The following is a 13,291-nucleotide window of genomic DNA, read 5'->3' on the forward strand; positions in this document are numbered from 1 at the left end:
TTATCCCAGGTCTATGGCTTCAGCAATATCCCTCTGTTTCCTGTGTTATGCTTTTTCTGTCTATTGAATCAGTCCCATTAGCATACAAACCTGCTATATCATCGATCTTAAAATAAACAGCTTTTTGATACTACATTACCCTCCATTAACAACCCATTTCTCTGATCCCCTTGAAAGCAAGACTCCTTAAGTGTTGTCTTCAATACTCACTATATTAAATTCCTCTCCAACATTCTCTTGAATACCTCCTCTTACTCCTGACATCCACCAAGTTTGTCAAAGTCAAGGTCCCAAATCTTGCTCTACCCAATGCTTAATCCTAAGAACTCATCTTTCCTAACACATTAACAGAGGTAATATATTTGATCACTCCTTCCTGTTTGAGATGCTTTCTTCATTTAGTTTCTAGCTATTCCTCCTTAGTCTTCTTTAATAGTTCTTAAACTATTTGATATCTCACCATTGGGATGCTCCAGGGTTAACTTCTCCATGCTTCTAATTCCTGTCTCTAAGGTTCTTACTTTCCCTACCTCACTATCTTGTAAAAGTTAAGCTATGATTCACAACAGCATTTTTACAGAAGAGCTGAGTCTTTTTGGGCAGTGCCTCTAAGGTAAAGGTGTAATCACAGCCTCAAGAAAGTATCTATAAGAATAAATCAAATAGAAAAAAAGAATGTTTTACTACTAATATACAGCTGAAACTCATTTCATTAAAGGAACAGAATAATTTTATGTGGGAAATATTTTCACCTTTGAGTGATGTTCTGACAGTTGAAAGATTTGGGGGTACAAAAATGGAAGACTGTATTACGGCAAGGATACAAATTTTCTAAATTGGGATAAATACCCCACTTCCAAAAATCCAAAAACCCAATAAAACTCAATGCCAGACAAATATAAAATAATTACAAAAAAGAAGATTACAATAAAAATAATGTGAAACTTCATTGATATCCATGTAAGAATTTTTAAAAGGCAGTTTTTGTAATCATAAATAAAATATATTATAAAATTGCCTTAAAAAGAAATTTATGTAATCATCTAGTTATGTTCTGCTGCATGTCTTAAACCAGGTAAACAAAAAATGCAAACACTATTCCATTGGAAAGAAAACAATTTATTGTATTTGAGGAAAGAAATTACAATACATATAATATATTTCCAATTCACTGATTTAAAGGCATATAGATTTAATTTTTAAATACACTTTCACAGCTGTTACACAGAGTTCCATAGTCCAGGTGGTCAATTTCTTCTTCTCAAAGTTGGAAAGCACTTGAAGGACACAGGAATCCAAAGAAACCTAAAAACATCATAAAAGCCCATTAAAAATAATAAGTATAACATAGGTCATTAGTTTAAAAATAACTGAGAGCTGAACCATTTATATTTAGAAAATTAGTGAATCATGTCAGTTTAACAAAATTTATCTAAATGAACTGCTTATAAAGAAACTGATTTATAACATTTACAAAATCATTTCAACTATGCCTATAGAAAAATAATTACATTTTCAATATCTATAGGTTTTGTACTTTTAAGGTGATAATAACCAAATTTTTAACTGTTTTCATAGAACTAAGAATAGTATCAGATGTTTCAACAAAGAAACACAGAGGCTCCAACCCTTTATTTTCCTAGTTATTAATATAAGTTTGGGTGCCTGTGTTGATACTAGGTACCTAATCATTTTACTCTAACAAACCAGTATCCAAACTGGTCAGTCCTTAGAATTACTAAGGAAACCTTTTCAAATCTGATTCTGATACTCCATTCCCAGAGATTCAGATGTATTAGTTCTAGGATAGAGTATAGGAATCTTAATGCATAAAAACTCTTCTTTGGTGGTTCTCAAACTTGGTTGCACATTAAAATCAGTTTGAGAGGTTTATTCCAACATCTGTGCTACACTCCCAACACTTTAAATGAAAATTCTGACCAAGGGAACCAGGCATCAACACATTTCTTAAGGATTCTTTTAGGAGGGAGAGGTTCTCACTCTGTCACCCAGGCTAGAATGCAGTGGAGTGATCATGGCTCACTGCAACCTCAACCTCAGGGGCTCAAGTGATCCCCTTGCTTTAGTCTCCCAAGTAGCTGAGACCAGAGGTGCAAGCTATTTATTACTAGCTATTTATCTAAAGGAAAATCAATTAGTATATCAAAGAGATAACCACACTCTCATGTTTATTGCTCTATTCACAATAGCAAAGATATGAAATCAACCTGTGTCCATCAATGGATGAATGAATAAAAACAATGTGGTATATATATATACACAGTAGAATACTTTTGTCTGTAAAAAAGAATGAAATTTTATCAATTACAGCAAGATGGATGGAACTGGAAGTCATTGTGTTAGGTGAAATAAGCCAGGCACAGAAAGACAAGTATCACATATCCTTATTCTTACATGAAAACTAAAAATATTGATCTCATGGAGGTAGAGAATAGAATTAGAGATAGATACCAGAGGCTGGAAAGTTTCTCTGCGTGGGAGGAATAAAGAAAAATTTGGTAATAGGTCCAAACATACAGTTACTTGGAAGACATATGTTCTAATATTTCATTGCAGAGTAAGGTGACTACATATATACAGCAATGTATTGTATATTCCAAAATAGCTAAAGGACTTGAAATGTTCTTAACATATGGAAATAATACCTGAGATTATGGACACCCTGGATACTTTGACTTGATCATTATAAAGTCTAGGCAGGTAACAAAATATTACATTTACCCTATGTGTATGTACAACTATATTAATGAAAAAATATTCCTCTTCTACAATAAAATTTTATTATTGTTAATCTAATTGAGAATTCATGATGATTTAGAGATTATTTGGCAGAAATGTTGCCTGTGCAAAGCAAGCTTTCCTTCCTATGTTGTGCAAATTATTAAAGTAATATAAATATGTATATAACTTCAAAAAATGATTTTTCAAAATATTGTTCTACAACACTCAAGATTTTATTATGTTTTCCACTAACAGGTAATAATTTAGCACTCCCTATAAATTAAGTTCTCTATTAAACTATTTATTTTTTTCAACAAACTTACAGACTGGATATTTAGGTCCAAAAACTTTAAATAGCTTGTCTCGCATTACTTAGCAAATATATTGTATTTTTGAGATCTGACTTCAGACTCTATCTGTTGTATTACACTAGTACTCCAATGCTAATCTCATTTTAATCCACTACAGGAGAACTATTTACTCTCTCTCTGGAAATTTTTAGCACAGCTTTTTATATGATTTTCTGAAATATATATAGTATTATTTATATATATAATATTATTTATATATGTATAAATATATAATATATATAAATAATGTTTCTATCAACAATTTATTTTTTATCTATGCATATTCTTAAGCTCCTAATTTTCTTTATCCTGTTTTCCCCAAAATTTATTCAAATTCATCTTAATAAGATTTTTAGTTTTATGGTGTATAATTCACGAATTAAAATTATATACATTCAATGTGTACAATGTGAGGTTTGGAGTTTTTTTTAATTAGCCCTAGTTGAGAAAGGCAAATGCTTAATGGTACATACTAAAAAGTATTCAGGGCAAGGCTGCTTAATATAAACTTGCTAACTACCAATCAATAGACTACTCAAATGCTTTTTTGATAAACAAAAGCTACAATTGTAGGTAGCATATTTTTACTGGTTTCCTTTACACTGCAGCATTTTTTCAACTAATATATATCTTACAACTAGTAAAATACATAAATCCTAAGAATATAGCATTACAATTTTTATAATTATAATTTTTATGATTTTTATAAGTTTTATAAGTTTTATAATTATATATAAAAATTTTATAATTTTTATATATAATTTTTATATATCCCTATAACCACCACCCAAATAAAGCAAGATATGGACGACTTCCAGCTCCCACACCCTTCTCTCTTGCACTTTCTCAATCAGCTACTCACCAATGGTCATCATTATCGTGAAATCTATCACGATGGATTTCCCTGCTCCTGAATTTCATATAAATGGAAACTTGCTATATGTAATCTTTTGAGTCTGACTTCTTTCGCTCGGTTGAAATTTGTGAGAATCATCTATGTTTTGTGTAGCACCGGTTCATTGTTTAATTGCTGTATGGTATTCACTGTGGGAAGCAAAAGTAATTTATTTATTCATTCCACTGTGGATGGGCATTTGTGTTGTTTTTAGTTTAGAAGTTATGACACATCAGTGATTTTATCTGATAAGAACCCTAGGAGTTGCTGAGTTATATAGAATTGATTGCCTTACACATGTTGTTTAAGTTTTGCCTACTCTTTTATATATTTCATCCTTGATCTGTTTGTCTCTCTACTGTTTGGAACAAACCTGGAGCTCCTTATAGGAAACTGATATCCTTTTTTTTTCTTTTCTCAACTTCTATTTTAGGTTCAGGAGGTACATGGGCAGGTTTGTCACATGGGTAATTGCATGTTGCTGGGGTTTGGTGTACAAATGATTTCATCACCCAGCTAGTGAGCATAGTCCCTAGCAGGTAGTGTTTTGACCCTCGCTCTCCTGTCACCCTGCACCCATCGAGTATATTTTAAAAGGATTTGCACAATCAAGCTAATTAACATATTCATGTCTTCACATAGTTATCATGTGTTGGGAAAGGATAATACTTAAGATCTACACTCATTGAACTTAAAGCATACATTATTATTAACTATTTTTACCCTGTTGTACATTAGACTTCCATAACTTATTCATCTTATAATGGCAAGTTTTCATGGTTGTACCTGTAGTATTTTTCATTCTCTGCCTGGCTTATTTCACTTAGCATAATATCCTCTAGGCTCGTTCATTTTGTTGGAAATGGCAGAATTTCATTCTTTTTAATACTGAATAATATTCCATTGTAGACAGATATATAGATAAATGGACAGATAGATGATAGATATCATAATTTACATACCTACTCATTTATCAACACTTAGATTGTTTCCATATTTTGGTTTTTGTGAATAAAGCTGTAATGAACACAGGAATGCAGATATCTCTTCAAGATAGTGATTTTATTTCTATTGTATATAAAAAGAAAAGTATATAAAAGGTATATATCCTTTTTTTGAGATGGAGTCTCACTCTGATGCCCATGCTGGAGTGCAGTGACCCAATCTTGACTCATGGCAACCTCTGCCTGCCAGGTTCAAGCAATTCTCCCTGCCGCAGCCTCCCAAGTAGCTGGGATTACAGGTGCCCACCACCACATCTGGCTAATTTTTGTGTTTTTTAGTAGAGATGTGGTTTTGCCATGTTGGCGACTCTGGTCTTGAACTCCTGACCTCAGGTAATCTGCCTCCCTCACCTCTCAAAGTGCTGGGATTACAGGTGTAAGCCAACACACCCACAGGTATATACTTTTATGCCTAAAAGTATAATTGCTGTAACATATGGTACGTCTTTAATTATTTGAGGAGTCTCCGTGCTGTATTCCATAATGCTTGTACCAATTTACATTCCCACCAAAACTCTATAAGGGTTCTCTTTTTGACACATTCTTGTCAACCCTATTTATCTTTTGCCTTTTTGATATTAGCTATTTTGAAAGATGTAATGTGACATCTCATTCTGATTTCAGTTTATATTTCCCTCACGTTTAGTTATTTTGTGCACCTCTTCATTCATGTGTTGGCCGTGTGTAAATCTTCCTTTGAAAAAATGTCTATTCAGGTCTGTTGCTCATGTTTTAATCAGGTTATTTTTTTCTAATTATGAGTTTCTTATAGGTTTTAGATATTAATCCATTATCAGATGTATTGTTTTCAAGTATATTCTACCATTCCATAGGCGACTTTTTATTTATTTTATTTTTATTTTTATTTCTTTCTTTCTTTATTTCTTTATTTCTTTATTTATTTTACTATGCCACAACCTTTTAGTTTGATGTAGTCGCATGTGTTTATTTTTGTTTATCTTGCCTATACTTTGGGATTCATAGCCAAAATATCATGCCAAGGTCAATGTTATGGAGGATTTCCCCTGTTTTCTTTTAAGGATTCTTTGGTTTCAGATCCTATGTTTAAATCCCTTTTCAATTTTCAATTTCTTCCTGTGCATAGCATAACACTCCAATTTCATTCTTTTGCATGTGGGCCTCCAATATTTCCAACGCTATTTATTGAAGAGACTATCCTGTCTCCATTAGGTGATTTGGGCATGTTATTGAAGAGTCTTTGACTATATTGGTGTAGGCTTTCTATTCTGTTCCATTCTTCTATGTGACTGTTTTCATACCAGTATCATATATATATATATATATATATATATGCATATACACGCGTATATATATGCATATATATGCGTATATATATGCATATACGCATACATATATGCATATATATATTACTGTAGTTTAGTAATATAACTTGAAAGTGAGAAGTGTGGTACCTCCTACTTTGTTCTTCTTGCTCAAGATCATTTTAGTAATTATAGTCTTTTGTAATTTGATACAAATTTTAGGATTTATTTCTGTTTCTGTGAAAAATGCCGTTGGACTTTTGATAGGGATTACATTGAATCTGTAGACTGCTTTGTGTAATAGCATTTTGACAATATTCATTTCTCACATTGATAAACAGAATATCTTTCAATTTCTATTATTTTTCTACTCTCTATTTCTTTATTTTGCTTTGATCTTTCTTATTTTCTTTCTTCTATTAACTTTGGGCTTAGTTTGCTCTTCTTTTTTTCTAGTTCCTTGAGGTTTAATGATAGATTGTTTATTTAGATCTTTGGTTTTTTTTTTTTTTTAATGTAGGTGTTTGTCATTTCAAATTTTCTTCTTAACACTGTCTTACTGCATCCCACAAGTTTTGGTGCATTGTGTTTTTATTTTTTATTTTTATTTTTTTTTTAATTTAGAAAGTTTATTTTTGCCAAGGTTGAGGACACATGCCCCTGCGACAGCCTCAGGAAGTCCTGACAATATGTGCCCAAGGTGGTTGGGGCACAGCTTTGGTTTTATACATTTTAGGGAGACATGAGACATCAATCAATATACGTAAGAAGTACGTTGATTCCACCCAGAAAGACGGGGACAACTTGAAGCAAGGAGGGGACTTCCTGGTCACAGGTAGGTGAGAGACAAATGGTTGCATTCTTTTGAGTTTCTCATAAGCCTTTCCAAAGGAGGCAATCAGAATATGCATCTATGTTAGAAATACCAAAATTGTTAGAAATAATCGGTGCCACGAAGAAAAGTCAGCACATAGACAAAAGATCTCCAGCAAGGTAATCTTTACTTTCTGCAGAAAGGGTGCTCAATCACAGATGGAACAATGGTGAGAATATACCTGAACAAAGGAAAAGCAGACATATTTATCCCTTATGCATTTGGGTCGTCCTTACTGCTGTGTCCTGCATCCATTTGCTGGAGCAGGACCTCACAGTCTTTTTTTTTTTTTCTTTTATTATTATTATTATTATTATTATACTTTAGGTTTTATGGTACATGTGCGCAATGTTATTTTTGTATCAATATTTCTTTATTTTCCTTTTTATTTCCTTTTAAAAACACCAGTTGTTAAGAATTGTGTTATGTTCACTTATTTTTGAATTTTCCAGTATTCCTCCTGTTATTGATTTCTAGTTGTATACCATTGTGGTCAAAAGAGATACTTGATACAATTTCAATCTTCTTAAATGTATTAAGACATTTTGTGACTTCAAGTATGCTCTATTTTAGAGGATGTTTCTTGTTAGCTTGAAAAGAACACCTGTTCTCTGGCTGTGGATGAAATGTGAGCATACATCTGTTAGGTCCATTTGGTTTAAAGTGCAGATCAAGTTTAATTTTTTTTTCCTTACAGATTGTCTGTCTAAATGATCTATCCATTGTTCTAATTGGAGTATTGATAATTGCAACGGTGTCAATAAGGTTACCTATATCTCTAATATTATTGATTGCTGTGTATCTCTCCCTCCAGATATTAATGTTTGCTTTACATTTTCAAGTGCTCTAATGTTAAGTGCATATTTATTTATAATTGTTTCATCCCTTTATCATTATATAATGACCATCTTTATCACCTGTTAGAGTTTTATCTTAAGGTATATTTTGCCTGATATAAGGATAGCTATCCATGTTGTGTTTTCGTTTTAATTTGCATGGAATATCAAATTTTCTCATCCCCTAAATTCACACCATATGTGTCCTTGAAGCTAAAGTGAGTCTCTTGTAGGCAGTATATCATTGAGTCTCCTTTTGTAATCCATTCAGCCACTCTGGCTTTTGAATGTAGAATAGAATGAATTTATGTTCAAGGTAATTATTGATAGGTAAGAACATACAAATGACATTTTGTTCATTGCTTTTCAGCCTTTTAACATATTTTTGTTCCTTTATTTCTCGCTTGCTGTTGTTCTTTGAGATTTTATGATTTTCTGTAGTGACATGCTTTGATTTCTGCTTGTCTTTTGGGTATCTACTATAGGTTTTTGCTTTCTGAATAGCATGAAGCTTATACATACTATCTTGTAGTTGGAGCAAACTATTTTAAACTGATAAGTTTGAACACATTCAAAACTCTATACTTTTACTCAGCCCACTATGTTTTATATATTTGGTGTCACATTATATATTTTTAATATTCTATATCTATTAACAAATTACTGTAGCTATAATTATTATTATTTTGGATTTTAACCTTCATACTAGCAATAAAACAGATTTACACACCACTACTACACTATTAGAGTGTTCTGTATTTTTTATATATTTACCTTAATCAATGAGTTTCATACTTTTCTGTGCTTTCATGTTGCTCTTTAGCAAACTTTTGATGCAAATTCAGAAAAAATAATTATTTTGAATTCTTTGTCAAGAAGTTTATAGATTTTCGTATTTTTGCACAGCTTTTCATGTGAAATAATTGTTTTAAAGGAGAGTAATTAGTTACAAGATAATAAATAGGAATTCAACTAAAACTTCAAAAAAACAAAACACAAACCAATTGAGAAATTCCACAGACAGATCGAAAAAATAGAACCCAAACTAAAATTCTAGAGCTAAAGAATAAAATAAATGAAATAAAGAATGTAAAATGAAGAATCAACAGCAAAATAGAGCAAGAAGAAAGAATCTGTGAATTTGTTTCAGTCAGGAGCAACCTGCAAAGGGTATTTCAGAGATAAGATCTCTTCATCCTAGAAAATGCCAGTAGTCTCTTTCACCAGAAGTTCAGCTGACAAAGAGACTAAACCAGTTCATCTTCCTTCTAGTCTTATTCCTCGGCCATTTGCCAATAAAGAGAGTGAATAGATTGAAGGTCAACTGCTTTAATTACATCCTCACATTGCTGAATGAAGTTTGTTCAACAATTGCCAAGCAGATTATATAGCATATTCTTTGCTGTTGCTTACACTTCCTGACTTCTAACATTAGATTTGTACATGGGCTCAAAGCCCAGCATATCCCAGTAGCTCACTGTTCAAAGTAATAAATATTTGATAAGGTCTTTCAGGCTAAAGACCTCAAAATTTCTAAGAAGTTTGTACCATGGACAAAATCTGTTGGTTATTTTCTTTATATATAAGTCCACCTTTTATTGTATTAGTATTTCTATGCTGGTCCTTTTTTTTTTTTTTTTTTTTTTGTGAGATGGAGTGTCACTCTATCTCCCAGGCTGGAGTGCAGGGGCACAATCTCCACTCACTGCAAACTCTGCCTCCCAGGTATGGGCCATTCTCCTGCCTCAGCCTCCCAAGTAGCTGGGACTACAAGCACCCACCACCATGCCTGGCTAATTTGTTTTGTATTTTTAGTAGAGACAGAGTTCCACCATGTTAACCAGGATGGACTGGATCTCCTGAACTCATGATCTGCCTGCCTCAGCCTCCGAAACTGCTGGGATTACAGACATGAGCCACCGACCCTGTCCTCTATACTGGTTCTCATAACTTATTTGGGCTGGAAATCTCATAGTTTTAACAGAGATGAAGGGGTTATTTTCCTATAGATTTTGATTTTTTTGTTACATTCTATTTTTACTAAAGGGGAGTTGGAGTGGAAATACTTTTGCTCTGCATCTTCAAATATACAAAATGAAATGTTTCAAAAGACCTACCATGCCATAACTGAAATTTCTGTGGTTTGAAGAAGTCTACCAAAAAAAATTTGCTTCAACTATATATGTTTGATTTTTTTGTGAATTAGCTAAAAGTTTTGTAAGACTCTATATTAACTTTGGAAAGATGCGAAAAGCTTTTGAAAAGCAAACGATTACATTTTTAGTTATTGTTTTGGATTCTAAAAGTGTGTGAATGACACAGGCAAATATAAGTGTAAAAACGAGGGTAAGAAAAGGAAAACCATGACTGATCTTTACATTCACTTCTAACTATTTTAAATAAGAATTATCTATGGAGTTTGATTTGATGCTCAGTGATAAGGAATTTAATTCACTTCAAGAAGAGAGCAAAAAATACTGCATTAGATTATGTAGGCATTTTAAAAATATATAGTTTTGGTTAATATTTTTATATGTTTTCGATTAACTAGAGAATCAAAGGTAAAATTATCCTAAGGCCTAAGAAATTATTGGCCAGTTTCCACTAAATGATAAGTTTTCTGGAGAAAATGCAATACCTAATTTATCTTTTTACCTCTCATATCTAGAATTATACATTGCTGGTGGTGTGCATTGTACTGCTGTCAATTTGTGATAGAAATATTTAAACAATGTTTTTAATTAATATTCTCCTAATTAATTAGTATTTCTCAATCACAATGTCAGTGTTTTCTTTTCATTTATACCATGTCATTTGTCACTAAAGACTCTAAATATTCTTTCTAATGAGTTAAAAGAACACGAATAGTAAATTTTCAGCAAAAGAATACTTATCAAACAGAAAGATGGAAAACGAAATTGTAGTCAATTTAAAACACAGAGAGGACTGACATTGATGGAATACAAGTGTCTAAGAAAGAAGTGTACAGAATTCCTATAGTAACACTGAATTTTTGTAAAATATACCTCCAGGAACAGAGGCTCCATTTTAGATCTCATTGTGTCTGAAAAGCATTCTTTCTTAGCAAAGTTCCAATATTCCTCTTCAATTTCAATATGACATTTTATTCTAAGGTTAATAGATATTAGTAATATGTCCAATCACAGAATATCAGCTACAACAAGACAAGAAACAGAGCAGACAATTCTGTGGCTTTAATGTTATTGCGAGACTAACAGAGAAATCAATTTGGACTCGTTGTAAGATCTTCATACATTCAGTCCCAAATAAGTCCCAAATAAGGCATTGCCATTGTGAAAAACTTTGAGTTTAGGTCTGGTAAGATAAGTTACTAAATATTAATAATAATCACAGCACTCTGTTAAGGCATATATCTCAAAATATGTCTAATATGTAAACATTGTAACAAGTGCTATATATTTGGACAACATTGTAAATACATTTGGATGACTGAGTGAAACATGTCATTTTCCAGCAGAATTATTTATACGTGTGTGCTGGAGGACAGGGAGCTTGGAGCAGTGTTAGGCACTGAAGCAACTTTAAAGCAACAACCCCAGAGAGTCCAAAGAGGAGGTAAATAATGTGTCTGTTTTAGTCTATTTGGGACACAATAACCAAATACCATAAATTGAGTGGCTTATAAAAGCAGAAATTTATTTTCCACAGTTCAGGAGGCTAAATTCAAAATCAAGTAGATTTTGTGTCTGGTGAAGACTAACTTCCTATTTCCTAGAGAGTACCTTGTGGCTGTGTCCTCATTTGCTGGAAGAGGCAAGCATCTTATTCATAATAGCACTAAAAAGAGTTCCACTCCCAAGTTCCTAATACTATGCCCTCAGGTGTTAGAATTTCAACATATTACATTTGGGGGTGCACATTCAGACCATAACAATGTGTGATTATTGAAATAATTCTAATAGGGTTGTCATTACTAACAGCTAATGATGGACTCATTGAGAATTCTGAAGTGTTCCTGCTTGCCTAGAGGGTTTACTGTAATACATACATATATATATATATATATATAGCATGTAAACTGCAATATATATATATGGTAATGTATATAGTAATATATTTCTTGTTCTGAGAATAAGACAAAATGATGAGGTTGTATCCTAGAAGTAAATTTAATGCCTATAAGAATCCAAGAAATTTAATCCATGTAATCAGAAGTGTTTTATTTCTTCATGGTGGATTTCTCAACATAATCAGAAGCTGTACTGATGGTATAATTCAACTAATGAGAAAGACTGCAAGAGTCAAGAACTTTCTTCTCAAGAGATTGAGAAACCATTAGGGAAAAAAACTCATAAAGAAAGAAAGGCAAAGCTGTATCAAAGGATAAAGGACAACAAAAGATTCTGAGATCTAAATAGTGTCTCTTGACCTCAGACTTGTTGTTCTTGTTGTTGTTGTTGCTTGGAAGTCCACAGACTGAAGGTTAAGGCCAGAGAAGGAAATTATGCATATGAACTGAAAATCTTTGTCATAAATCTGGATTAAAAGGCAACAATGATTTGAGACCTAATGTAGCACATCACTGTTGAGGGAAAGAGATTCTTCACAAACAAAACAAGACTTTGGCATACCTAGAGCTTCCACCCATCAGTAGGTAGATGAGTTCCATTAGTGGTTTTGTCCTGAAGGAAGAACTTCAATACAGCATGGTCTTTTTACAAAAAGCATTAGCATCAGCAGGAAAGAGACTGTTCCTATACTGATTAAAAGGCAATTTCACCTGGCTGCTTAACAGGCACCTTGGAAGCCATAATATACAGAAGGAAAATAGCTGGTACTGCATGAGTCTGAAGAATATGTTCAGACATGAAATATGGTACCCAGCCTTTCAGATAGAGAATTTGGAGACATTGAAAGCAAGCTGTAAGTGCCACAGTAGTAAACGGTGTCAGTCTTAGACACACAATGAAACATAAAACTTGGAACTCATTTTCACCTAAATCTGGAAGTTAATACCTCACTAAAGAAACAAAGCTGCTGTTTAAAGAACACATTCTATTCAACAAGGCTGCACTTTCAGGGAGAATAACAGATTAATTACTCATGAGTCCAGGATGTGATGAAAAATTAAGATTATGTGGAAATAGAAGACCCTGGAGACATAAAGGTACATGAGGGATATGTATGTGTGAGAGAAGGTGAAAATGAGTTCAGAGAAAAACAGTTTTAGAAAAAGACTACAGAACAAAAGAAGCAGTCAGTTAGGCTTGGTGCAGTGTCTTACGCCTGTAATCCCAGCACTTTGGGAGCCTGAGGCAGGCATAT

The sequence above is a fragment of the Pongo pygmaeus genome, chromosome 1 (genome assembly GCF_028885625.2).
Source record: "Pongo pygmaeus isolate AG05252 chromosome 1, NHGRI_mPonPyg2-v2.0_pri, whole genome shotgun sequence".
NCBI lineage: Eukaryota > Metazoa > Chordata > Mammalia > Primates > Hominidae > Pongo > Pongo pygmaeus.